This window comes from Eptatretus burgeri, chromosome 11, assembly GCF_056783735.1.
Source record: "Eptatretus burgeri isolate ZD-2024b chromosome 11, Ebu_testis_v1, whole genome shotgun sequence".
Classification (NCBI taxonomy): Eukaryota; Metazoa; Chordata; class Myxini; order Myxiniformes; family Myxinidae; genus Eptatretus; species Eptatretus burgeri.
Window position 1 is genome coordinate 52,710,487 of NC_140971.1, and position 13,469 is coordinate 52,723,955.

General features: G+C 41.3%; 1 long non-coding RNA gene across 1 annotated transcript; it reads left to right on the plus strand.

The window, feature by feature from the left end:
• Positions 1 to 205: 205 nt before the first annotated feature.
• On the plus strand, positions 206 to 12,954 carry LOC147017079 (uncharacterized). The gene is made up of 3 exons (XR_015049715.1): positions 206 to 266; positions 11,706 to 11,821; positions 12,580 to 12,954. It is a non-coding gene; the product is annotated as an uncharacterized LOC147017079 (long non-coding RNA).
• Positions 12,955 to 13,469: the final 515 nt, after the last annotated feature.

Below are 13,469 nucleotides of genomic sequence, written 5' to 3' on the forward strand. Positions count from 1 at the left end.
TTGCATGATGTGATGAGCTGATTCAGAAAGTTCTGCAAGCACTCATAATCCCAACTCAGCTGCTGGTTCAATGCATGGTACAGCTTGAGTGATCAAAATTGCCCGCAGATATTATCACCCATAATGGTTCACAGCTGTTACGCACCATCTCACACCAGCTGCCCTTAAAGTTGGTATTAATGAGAATCAGGTCGTTCATCATGCTCTTTATTACAAGTCTGCAGGTGGATTTGTATTGGCCAATGTATTCATGGTGCTACCAGAAGGTAACGCAAATGGCTACAGTAGTTTGCTGTCCCTTGTGTTCATGTTTCAATGTCATTTCAATATATGACTTTGAGGTTGTTAAGCAGGCTGTCTCACCGACTTGTGGATGTACAGTATAAGTATCTCATTGTATCCCAAAGAACAGCAGGCTGTCACTTCTTCCATGAGCCTCAACACCTGCAGAGAAGTTGAGTGGCGGTACCCCGGTAAAAGTCATTTTATTATTGGGTCGCATAATCGGCACGTAGTGTATAACCCTTGACAATGCTATCTCAGCTGAATACAAATATAATTCATTGATCTGAAAAATAGAACCTGGATAGCGCATGTGCTCCACTGGCTATCTGTGGCTGCCAGACTGGTCTCAGAGGGCATAAAGTAAAACAAAATTCTCAGTCTTTGCGAGTATTAAATGATAAGACAAGGTGATTTCATGGAATATGGGTAATACTTCAAACTGTCAGTTGTGCTTTCAGCATGTTTATAATTTAGAATCAAATTTCTTAGAAAGTCAATACTTAAGAATTGGGTGGATGAATCATATTGAAGCAAATTTGGAAGGTCTTGCAATTCCTTCAAACTCTATAACTGGTGCAGTGAATACCTGTGCAAGAGGCTTCGTTCGATTTTATGCTTAAGTTGGCCTAACTTTAACAATTATATCTGTAATGAAGTCTGTTGAAGTGGTCTTGCTAAGAAGGGGGTAACATACTAAGATGGAAAAGTAACTTCTCATGGCTTCAACACCTGATGTCGATGCACAGTGTTCCTATATGTCAGTATTTAGGTTGGTAATCTTATTACATGAGTCAGATAGGTTGTTGCAGAGGTAGTGCACTTACTTATTAAAGTTGCAACTAATATTATTCATTCGAATCCTTGCTTTTTCTTTTCTTTCCCCTCTTTTATCCCTCCTTTACTCTTATTTTGTCTCTTTCTTTATCTATCTGTCGACGGAGAAGTGAATTCTTTCAAAAAATTTATTGTAAGGCTCACTTGGCTCCACCAAGGGAAGGTTTGAGGGAAGAGGAGTAGCAGCTTAAACACGAATCCCATCCAGGTTCCCCTTGATGATTCTATCTTTGCTTTTTGGTTATTCAGGTTCCTTCTGATGGCTCCAATGTAATATTTGGTCTTTCATTTGATTACACCGTATGACAATTTTTTATTTATTTTTTGGTCCTGGGTAGTAAGTGTTATTTCCGAATTGAGTATGCCTCAAAAGTATAGAAAATGGCTATTATTCCCCTCAAACTTTGCTTTTGTGACCAGGAGAGTGATTTTTAGGACTGACCCACCAAAACTGCAATCAGGTTAGTGCAGCTATGCTCGGCTCCCCGTCACTGTTTATTTTGTCAAGTTCATTCATGTTTTCAAATGGTTGCGAGCTTGTCATATATAAAGGTGACATCCTACAATATCTTATATCCAGTCTAGACACAAATTCACCTGTTTTCTCATTGAAAATAGGTGAATTTCTAATAAAACACTCTCCTGGTCAGAAAAGCAAAGTTTGAGGGGAATAATAGCCCTTTTCTCCACTTTAGAGGCATACTCAATTCGGAAATAACACTTACTACCCAGGATTAAAAATTGTGTTACGGTGTGTTATCTCTGAGCTATCCAATCTGGGTTCAATTCCTGACCTGACTATAAACTGTCAGATTGCATGCTGCACAAGCAGGGTGTTGCATCACAAACTGACGAAAGTCTCTTGGATGGGTGTTAAGCTGGGTGTCAGATTTGTTCGTGCGAGTTGGTGGAAAGTAAAGATCCTACAGTGTTTTTTGCAAAGTGTATGCGAGCTATTGGTGACACCCTGGACAACTTCAACTTCCTTTTACCTTCAGTCGAACATCAGGCCTGCCCCACTGGTTTGTGAAGGACTTGGACCACAAATTTTCTCAAGCGGATTCCAAAAGAAGGTCGGAATCATTGTGGCCATTAAAGATGTAGCATCATAGTAGGAGTAGTCGTAGTAGTTGTGATGTAACCAAGTTTGAATGTAAGATGTATATTATGTTCCATGCAAGTCTTGCCTCATGCCTCTTCATGTTTTGCCTCATGTATATTTATGCTCCGCCCATGCGTTGTGTCATTTCCACTGCATATGGCGTGCGGACTCATCCCTGGTCTGGCAGGACATGTGGGTTTGTAGAAAAGGCACGGTTTTTACTGACACACTTAGAGTGTTTTAAAAAAAGAAAAAGTGATTTAAACCTCTGCAAGTGTATGGTTAAACTGTCTGGAGCATTCTTATTCAAGAATCGAGAGACATAGACCGTTCCAGTATAGTAGTAGCAAGCAGTAGTAGCGGTAGTAGTCGATTTTATTGCATGCAAGTTTTCAACGAGGAATTTAATGATTTGTATTATTGGGTATTGAAGCATAAAGTGTTTGCACAGGTATCATATATTGTTTATTTGAAAGGATCTTTGCACAGAGTACTGTTGAAAGGGAATCAAAAAATCCCCATGAAAAGCATCTGTTGATATGATTATGATTTTTTTTGATGTGCACAGGAATAATCAATGTTTACCTTTTGGAAATGACATTTGCCATAAAGTCCTGGACGAGTCAACACTCCGACACAGGATACCAGCATGCTGGCACTCATTTTGCCGACCTCAGAAGGATGACAGGCAGAGTCAACCCCACCTGGTATTAATTCAACAGAAAAGTGGGATTTGAACTCAGGATCCTAGGATCCCAAGCCCACCACCCTAACCATTAAGCCTATACCAGGCATGACAGTAACATCCTTATATATGAAATATATTTGCAGGTGAGACATACTTTTGTCTGGTCTGTAAGTCTTTTTTCATTTTGGACAATCGCCATGCAAACAAAAAGCGTAATTATACGTAATAGCAAATGTGGAAACTCTTGGAGAGAGCGAGTTATTAAATGAATGAACGGAACTCCCAACATCATTGTTTGTTTGTGTTCGTTGAGCTGTGTCCTTCGTGCTTTAATGCACACATTAGTCTGCACAGAGACTTCGAGTGAAGTCAACATCTCTTTATGATGAATAATTTGAAGAATTTGTTACATCTGCACGCTTGTCTAATTGTTGAATTTGTGCACATTATGATTGTGGATTAATAATTGGAATTGCGATTGTAAGTACATGTGTGATAGTAAAATAAGTGAGGTGACCTCGCCTGTTTCCGATGGGATGGGAAGAGACTATTGCAGTCTAGATACAGTATGTGCCAGTGAGTGAGTGTGTGAATTTGTTCGCACGTAGATCTTCTTTAATGCGGGTCATTCGTCCTTAGATCTACTGTAATTTATAAACCCTGTCGAGTCTCAGCCTTGTTCAATTCTCTGTCTTGTTACCCTCACCAGAGGAGAGGGTATTGCATTGGGGTCCGTTTGTTTTCCTGTTTGTCCACACACAATGTGTGTATGTGTATTAATTACAAGCACCTCAAGACCCTGAAAGACCCTTTACAGATGAGGTCTGAACACACGAAGACCCTTTACAGATGGGGCCCATGAACATCACGAAGACCATAAAGACCACAAAGACCCTAAGACCCCTAAAATCCTTAAGACCCTTTAAGTCCCCTAAAAATATTTACACCCTGAAGATCCTTAATTCCCTTATAGACCCTATATACCCCTAAGACCCTTTAGACCCCTAAATATTATTGTAGACCCCAAAGACCCGAAAGATCCCCACACACTTTAAGACCCATTAGAACCCTAAAACCCCAAAGATCCTGTTACACCCATTAGACCCTTTGTATCCTCTCAGACCCTTTATATCCTCTTTAACCCTTTATAATTCTGAATATCCTTAGACTCCTCTCTACCCTTTCGACTTTCACACCTTTCCGACATTTTGGTACCCGAAAGACCACTTTGACCTTTAGACCCTTTTTATATGTTTGAAGACCCTTCAGACCCCTTCAGACAATTCCAAACCTTTATACCAAAAATACACCTTTTAAGACCCCTTCGATCTTTTAAGACTGCTTTCAACCTTTTACGACCCTTCCAACACTTCAGACCATTTCGACAATTTAGTCGCGAGGACCCAAAAGACCACAAAGACACATAACACTTCGAGGACCCAAAATATGCACAAGACCCCTCAGACTCTTTCAGGCTCTACTATAAATGGATGAGGTGTGTGTGTGTGTGTGTGTGTGTGTGTGTGTGTGTGTGTGTGTGTGTGTGTGTGTGTGTGTGTGTGTGTGTGTGTGTGTGTGTGTGGCATGTTTTTTGTGGAGTTCTACGAGAGAGTTCTGATGTGGAACGCAATGCACCAAAATTATGGTAATGATCGCCTGAGTTGATTCGGCTACTTAACTCCAAAAAAATCCGTTAGAATTCCCATGTTATAAACGCACGCCATGTGAAGGTGTATAGAGCAGCTTAATATGTCCTTCTACCATGGCATGGCATTCCAATTACAAAATAAATAATGCTCAAGGCAAGCTAATGCTCAAGCAGTACAGAAGGCGGGGAAGCAACAACTCTGTGAAGACCAATGAAAATTTGGTCCAGTGGACCAACAAGTCCCTATTTGTCAAAGAGGATGGATATTTGATTCAAAGTTTGTCAATAGTACAAATACACGATGTTTATGTTGGAGTGGTTGTTTGTGCGTGCTCCATCCTTTGTAAATGGTGAGCATTAACCGTTTTTAAAGTCTTTGGAATGACTCGCCTAGGGTTCGAACCACCGATCTCTCAGGCTCAGAGCGGACACGACACAACTCACCGAATCTGATTGTTGATGGATCACTTTGAATATCCCCTTTGAAGATGAGACCTGGTCGCATTCAGCATGTATATTTATGATTATTATTTTTGAATAATGAAAGGGACATTGTTGTGGATATGTGGAGGCATAGTTCCGTTTCGGCACAATATAAAAGTGGCAAATATTACACTTACTAGGGTAAACATCCCACAAGCACTTGTCGAGGTTGTACTGGTCAGGTGTTACTGACAATGTTTAAAAATATAGTGTTTACATTGAGCACGTCACCAAATGTGCATATAATTGTTGATTTTAGTTCAACTTTTATTCACCATTATGCATGACAGCTCGCTTTTAGCAGCGGGAACTCAATGATGTATTTAATGTTTCTCAGCGCGTGCGCCTCAATGTTGAAATCTCGAGATGTCGGTGGTGCACGTGATCACTTTGGACCTATATATGTATTACGTTGGCAAAATTTCGGAACGTTTTCGATTTGTTGTCTCAATTTAACACCTTACTCCACCCCCTCCCCCCTCCCATGATTCGTGCTGCAGTAATAAATTAATTGGGGTTGAAGGAGCCACATCGGTGAAATGTTTAGTTCCTGTGTTTTTACCTCTACCACCGAAGGTAGACCGAGGTTATGTTTTCACCCCTGTCTGGCTGTCTGTTTGTCTGTCTTTGAGCAGGACATCTCAAAATGTTGCTGATGGATTGGGACGAAACCTTGTGGACAGGTTGGTTGTGTGCAAGGACGAACTGATTCGAGTTTGGTGAAGATCCGGATACTCAATTTTTTTCAGTTTCTTAGTAATTCTTCACAATTGAGAGATCGGGCCAAAAACCAAAAATAAAATGACATTTCAAAAGGTTGTGGAAAGATTCGGATGAAACTTGGTGACAAGAACAAGATGATTCGATTTTGGTTCGTGTCCGGATACAGATCCAGCCTATCAAAGGGATACAAAACGTAAACTGTTCAGCTTGGTGGAGGTACAGTGCCAATAGAAAGTCTACACCCCCTTTGAAAATTTTCACCTTTTGTTGCCTTATAGCCTGGAATTAAATTGCATTAAAGCAGACTTTTTTCACCTTTATTTACACATTGTAAATAAATTCTACAAATTTCAAAAAAGAAAAAATTAAAAATACAAATCTAGAATATCGTGTTTGGATAAGTGTCCACCCCCCTTATAAAAGCGATTGAAAATGAGCTCAAGTGTAACCAATCACCTTCAAAATCACACACCAAGTTAATTGGTGTGTTAAATTGCAGTTATTGTTAAACCTGTGTTAAATTGCAGGTTTAAACCTGTGTTAAATTGCAGTTATTCTGATACAAAGACTCAACCATGAAACCCAAGGAGCTTTCAAAAGATCTCTAGCACAAAGTTGTGGAAAGGCACAGATCATGGGATGGGAATGAAAACATTTCAAAGGCCTTCAATATCCCTTGAAGCACAGTTAAGACAATCACAGACAAGAAGTGGAAGGCGTATGATACCAGCAAGACCCTGCCTTGACGAGGCCGTCCCTCCAAGCTGGATAACCAAACAAGGAGACTGAACAGAGAGGTCACCAAGAGGTCAATGGCAACTTTGAAAGAGCTACAGGCCTTTATGGCAAAGACTGGTCACTGTGTGCATGTGACAACAATATCCCAAGCACTCCACAAGTCTGGCCTGTGTGGTAGGTTGATAAGAAGGAAGCCATTACTCAAAAAAGCCCACCTTGAATCCTGTTTGAGTTATATAAAAAAAAACACTGCAGAGATTTTAAAGCCGTGTGGCAAAAAGCTTTGTGGTCTGACAAAACCAAAATGGAACTTTTTGGCCTCAATGCAAAACGTTGTTTGGTGCAAATCCAACACAGCATGTCACCCAAAGAACACCGTCCCAACTGTGAACCATGGTGGGAGCAGCATCATGTTATGTTGATGTTTCTCATCATCAGGGACTGGGGCACTTGTCAGGATAGAAGGGAAAATGTATGGAGTAAAATACAGAAAAAATCCGAGAGGAACAGCTGCTGCCCTCTGCAAGAAAGCTGAAACTGGGACGGAATTCACCTTTCAGCATGACAACAACCCGAAACACACAGCCAAAGCTACACTGGAGTGGCTAAGGAAAAAAAGATAAATGTCAGAGCCCCGACCTAAATCCAATGCTCTCCATCAAATCCCGTGAAAAACTGCAATTCAAATCCATCAGTGCTTTCTATGCATCTTGACTGAGTTTGAACAGTTTTCTACAGAAGAATTGGAAAATATTTCCCAATCAAGGTGTGCAAAGTTGGTAGAGACCTATTCCAACAGACTCACAACTGCAATTGCTGTCAAAGGTGCTTGCACCAATTATTAACTCGGGGGGGGGGGGGACTTTCATCCAACGAAGATATTCACGTTTTGTATGTTTAAGTAATTTTCTGAAATTTGTATAATTTGTTTTTCACTTCGAAGTTGTAAATGAAGGAAAAAGTCTGATTTAATGCAATTTAATTCCAGGCTATCAGGCAACAAAAGGTGAAAAATTTTCAAAGGGGGTGTAGACTTTCTATCAGCACTGTGGATCCGGATTTGGATATTTGTGCTTTACTGATTGCCTTTCTTGTCTTGTTGGAAAATGTTATTCCTCATGTTCCTTTTGTTGTGAATCTATGATGATGTTTTGATTCTGCCAGTTAATGGTCTTTATAATTATTTTTTTCTGTGTCATTAACAAGTTCCATTATTACCTCTACCACCAAAGGTGGATGGAGGTTAAGTTTTCACCAGTGTGTTTGTCTGTCTGTTTGTGAGCACGATATCTAAAAAAGTTATGGATGGATTCAGACCAAACTTGGTGAACAGGTTGTGAGTTTGACAAAGACGAATCAATTCAATTTCAGAGGAAGATCCAAATCCGGATCCAGATGGAGAATTTTTTAATTTTAAAAGTGATTCTTCCCCATTGAGAGATTGGGCCAAAAACAATATGCTGTCAGATTCCGACATGTGCGGGGGATACGTTCCTGTAAAATTCCACGAACATTGAATCCGCGAATGTCAGGGCATTATTTCAATGTGAAAAAGGGGAATAGGTTCCCGGCAGTTCGTGATTCATAAGGGGAGATTAAAAATCCCCTGAAAAACCATGAATACGCGAAGCACAAGGCTGCAAATGTAGAAGCAGGTCACATTTTATGAAGTGAATACGCGTTGTCCGCGAATGTCAAATCTGTGAATGTCAGTGTCCGACAGTATAGCATGATATTTAAAAGAGTTGTGGGCAAGTTATGACAAAATGTGGTGGATGAGTTGGTTATGTGACAACAACAAGCCAATTTGATTTTGGTTAAAATCCACCCTGTGTTTGGAGTTGATTGTTCGATTCCTGGCCAAGTCATAGCAAATACTGGGTGTTTCAAAACGAGTGATGCAATTTTAAATGTTTATTTTCAAAGAAACAGAAACCTCAGGAATGTGAACCAAACATTTATTGAAAGCTTGTGACATGGTGTTTTTTATATCACTGATTGCTATTGCAGAAAGTCAATGTGAGAGTTAGTGAGAGCCCAAGTTCTGAAATTGGCAATTACGCAAAATCCTTGCATTTGACGTTCAGAGAAGCACTGATCCTGACTCCAAAGTTCTGTCAAACTTTTCTGGAGGTCTCATGTGGCACTGCTTGGAGGTAGTCTGACACCTCCTGCTTCAGATCATCCAATGTGGCAGGGTGGTTGGCATAGACAGAGCCCTTGGCAGCCCCCAGAACCAGTAGTCCAGGTCATTCTCAAACCAGTAAGGCCCGAGCATTCTCCATTCAGGCATTGAAGGCGCAGAAGCAAGTGATCTTAGGCCCTATCAGGTACCTCTCAGTGATCTCCTCAGGTGGTTCTGCCCCCCATAAAATGATGTTGTGGTTGTTGATGGCACCATTCAAGTGGAAATGGGCTTCATCACTGAACCAGATCAGGTTGATCCAGTTTGGGTACCGCTCCATTCTGTCACTGAGCCAATTGCACATATCGTCTCCTTCTCATGTCATCTTGACTCAGTTTATGCCTAATAGAGATGATGTATGGGAAAAACTTAAGTTCCTTAGTGAGGATACACCAGACTGATGTTGGTTTGATGCCTAGCTTCTGGGAACACTGGCCATGGGACTTCTTGCAACTGTCCACTACAGAATCCCACATGGCATCGATGCTGGCTTGGCTCTTGGTTACTGCTGCTGGCCTGCCACTGTTGCGCTTGCTCTGGTTGTAAACTGTACGCTTGTGCTCAAAATGTTTCACAATACATTGAATGACACAATGACACAATACATCACATGTTCTGAGGTCGTGTTCCTGGCAGAACCTCCAGCAGGTGTCTACATATGATTTAGTTTCATACCACAGAGCGAGCACTTTTGTCTTCTGCTTCACTGTCGATGGCATAGTTGAGCTACGGAGCTAGAAATCCAAGAGAACAAATACCACGATAACACCACCAAACTCTGAAAAGGAAAACGGTATCGGTCAAAAAACAAAGAAATGGCAGCAAGTCAAAGTTGTATCAATCTTTTTGAAACGCTCTGTACTTAAAAATGGTATGTCTTGCTAACTTGGTTGATGCTCAGCATTTTGAAAAAGAATAGAACATGGCCAAACAACCATTGGTTGGCTATACTAGCACAGGCTTTGTTGTAACTAATCGCTTCCTCCTCCGTCGAAGTTCCTTGAAAGGGAACTCGTATTATAAAGGCACAGCATCAAAAGGACTCATATCAGCAGCAAAGCATTTGGAGTTGGTTTTTTTGCAAAAGGAGAGTATATCGAAACACCTGCTGAGATACGACAATGGTTTCTGCCACAACACTTCAACAGGAACTTTTCACAATACTCGTTAACAAGGAGAAGGAAAGACATTGCTGTGTTACATTGTTCGGTGGAATTACATTTTACACATATTCTATCATCTGGAATAACTTAAAATACTTCCTAAAAAAATACTGGTGGATGACACTATAATGTAAGGCTGGCAGATAGTGGAGAGATATGCATAGCAATCGCAATCTTTCATGGATAATACTGGATCTTGCCCTCCCGATAATGGGACATTCGGTGGTCAGGACTCTAATCTATGGCGGGCAGGGTAGCCTTGCCTTTCCAAACACCATCCATCCGATGGATGTTAAACTGGGTCTCTCATTTGCTACCATTAATTTGTGTATGTTATTTATCTCATGGTGTCTTTCTTCAAGAGTAGGCGAGTTATCATGGGCACCCTGAACAAATTACAAATGCCTGCAACCTGAGTCGAATATCAGACCTGGCCAGCTCGTTCATGAATGACCGGCAAAACACGTTTATCTAGCCAACCCAACAAGAAGGTAGGAATGATTAGGAGTTAGGACCATTAAATAGCAATAGTAGTAGTAGTAGGTGGTTAAGTGTAAGGTAAAACTTTCTGAGCCCAAGCATATTTTTTGGTTCGTGATGTTCATGACTAATGCTAAAGTAATATACTGACCTCTAGTGAATTACCCTTCCCAGGATTGTACTCGTGCCAAACGCTTGTAGCCTTAACCCTTCATCTACCATCATGAAGGATACTGATCTCCGTGGATGTCCATTGCGTGTTCCAACCTCAGTGTTGCATCGACAGGAGGAAACCGATAGCTTATGTTGGCGGTGCGTGCACGACTTCATGAATGCAAAAAAGTGCTCCATTCAATTCCGAGAAAGACTCGGCATTAAATTACCTTAATAACACCAATGCCATTCCGGCAAATGCTCTCTTTTATCCTATGCTTGAGACTCAGTCAACCAGTCGTGGGCATTTGATTTATGCTCCATCCTGTGGGTCCCACAGCAAAGTAAATGTGTTCCATTTATCACGAGTCGGTGGAAATTTGCCAGCACATCTTGCTCCTCATCTTCGACATTGAGCGAGCGAGAGAGAGAGAGAGAGAGAGAGAGAGAGAGATAGAGAGATAGAGAGATAGAGAGATAGAGAGATAGAGAGATAGAGAGATAGAGAGATAGAGAGATAGAGAGATAGAGAGATAGAGAGATAGAGAGATAGAGAGATAGAGAGATAGAGAGATAGAGAGATAGAGAGATAGAGAGATAGAGAGATAGAGAGATAGAGAGATAGAGAGATAGAGAGAGAGAGAGAGAGAGAGAGAGAGAGAGAGAGAGAGAGAGAGAGAGAGAGAGAGAGAGAGAGAGAGAGAGAGAGAGAGAGAGAGAGAGAGAGAGAGAGAGAGAGAGAGAGAGAGAGAGAGAGAGAGAGAGAGAGAGAGAGAGAGAGAGAGAGAGAGAGAGAGAGAGAGAGAGAGAGAGAGAGAGAGAGAGAGAGAGAGAGAGAGAGAGAGAGAGAGAGAGAGAGAGAGAGAGAGAGAGAGAGAGAGAGAGAGAGAGAGAGAGAGAGAGAGAGAGAGAGAGAGAGAGAGAGAGAGAAAGAAAGAAAGAATGAGAATGTATCCACACTGTATTAACATGGGCCACCACCCAAAGAGAGAATGAAACGTACGTATTGGGATGGTTTCATCAGGTAGATTTCAATTCCACTGTACATTGGCCTGCTTCTGTTGGCAAATTGTTGTTTTTTTTTCCTTTGCTGGACTTTGAATATAAAGTACATTTTTCCAACCTGCTGAAATTGTGAAAAATCACATCTTTTTCATTTCCTACTCACTTTGTAAGTGGCTTAGTGGTGGATAAAGTAAAGCATTGTTGCATTGCCATGACAGGTGTGGATTATACCCTCGTGACTGCTGAGAAATTTGAGCCAGAGAGGAGTTGGGCACCACTGGGTCTATTTTTTCCTGCAGAAACGCCAAGATGGGACCCAAACAGTTTTCATAAGGTTATGCAACCACCACCACCACCTCACTTTGCACAGATTATCTACCCTAACATGTCACGACTGCATAAAAGTTCTCGGGGTTTTCCTCTTGCAACAAGGAACAATTGAACTTGACCTCGAGCGGTCCTTTTATTAATTTGCAGTCCATTAAAAAAAAAAAATCCAGGAAAGATTATGCTCAGTAGATTAATGACATTCCACTTGAAACATTAATATAAAAACAAACTCCACCAACCACAGACTTTTCTCCTCTCTCAGCAATCCTTCCAGCCAATTGAGCCCAGTGAAGCGGAAAGAGCCCTGTGACGGGAAACTGCCGCTCAGGCTGCAGTGACAGCAAACTTCGTTTTCATTCCATTCCATTCCAGTACAAATAAGAAACACGACTTTTTTTTTCCTGACAACATACCGCCTTGACTTTCCAAACACATTTGCAACAAAGTGCTATTTTCCTCGTAACGTGCCAATTTGCCAAAAACAAAGCCATAAACAATAGCAGGGCACAGATGGGTGAGAAATGGTACAGAATAAAGTGACTTTCAGGTTGACAGCATTTACCAATAAGCAGTTGTTACAAATTGGTATTGTTTTGGTTGCAGTCGCCCCCTCGGTACCCCGATTGACAATGTTCTTTCTCCCAAACCGTGCGACCTATCATGATGGTTTCTGTAAAAACCTAAACAAACCCCATGCAGGCAGATACTCTTTGTGATAAACTGCCTGAATGGATTTTATCATGCCTATGTTTTAACTTTCAGGGTGATGGCCTACCATGATTGCTCGGACCATTTCCAATTTGCCGTGCCCTCACTGGACACAAGACACGAATGCATCCGCAGTGTCCATCTTTCTGCGCACCCATTGACTTATGCAGGCGAGGCACGATGCTGAACTCTCTGCAGGACGTGGAAGCGAATTGCATATTGGGTGAGCCCAACCGCAGGAGAGGGAGAAACTTAAATGGCAAGAGAGAGAAAAAAAAACTGTGATAAATGGATCTTTTCTTCCCTTCCTGCAGGTTTTCTTTGAAATAGCCGACAATGTAGATAGAGGTTTGTCTTTCTCATTGGAACAACTTGGAGTTTTGAAATAATCCGCAAGTTTAATGGAATGGTCTGGTAAAGAAACTTCAGTTTGAGAACCATTTTTATACAGGATGTGTTCTTTGAAATGCACAAGCAAAGGCGAGCAGATGTTTATGTCATCTTTTTAAAATATTAATGGCCCCTTGTGAAGTAAGGTCAAACGCTACAACTGGTGAGAATCAAAGCAGAAAAGCCAGGACTTGTGAAAAGAATTGCCCTGCATACTGTACAAATGTAGCCCTTGGGATTTTAAGATGTCAGCACGAAAGTAACCTCATTATTTTATTTCAAAAGAGTGAAATTTGACAAAGGTGATGGTTATGAGTTTTACTCTAGTGAAGACACCTTGGTGGCTGAAAGGATGGCCAAGAGGTAAGCACACTCACCTCTATGCCATCTTGCCTGGGTTGTAATTCCGACCCAGCTATACACGGCCATCCTGGTGTTTCACTGCTGCGGTGATTCCTCAATGTGCGTGCTATCCCTCGGATGGACGTTAAACTGGACGTCCCGTCTGCCATCATTAGTTGGTAAATTTAAAGATCCACGGTGTCCTCCGTGAA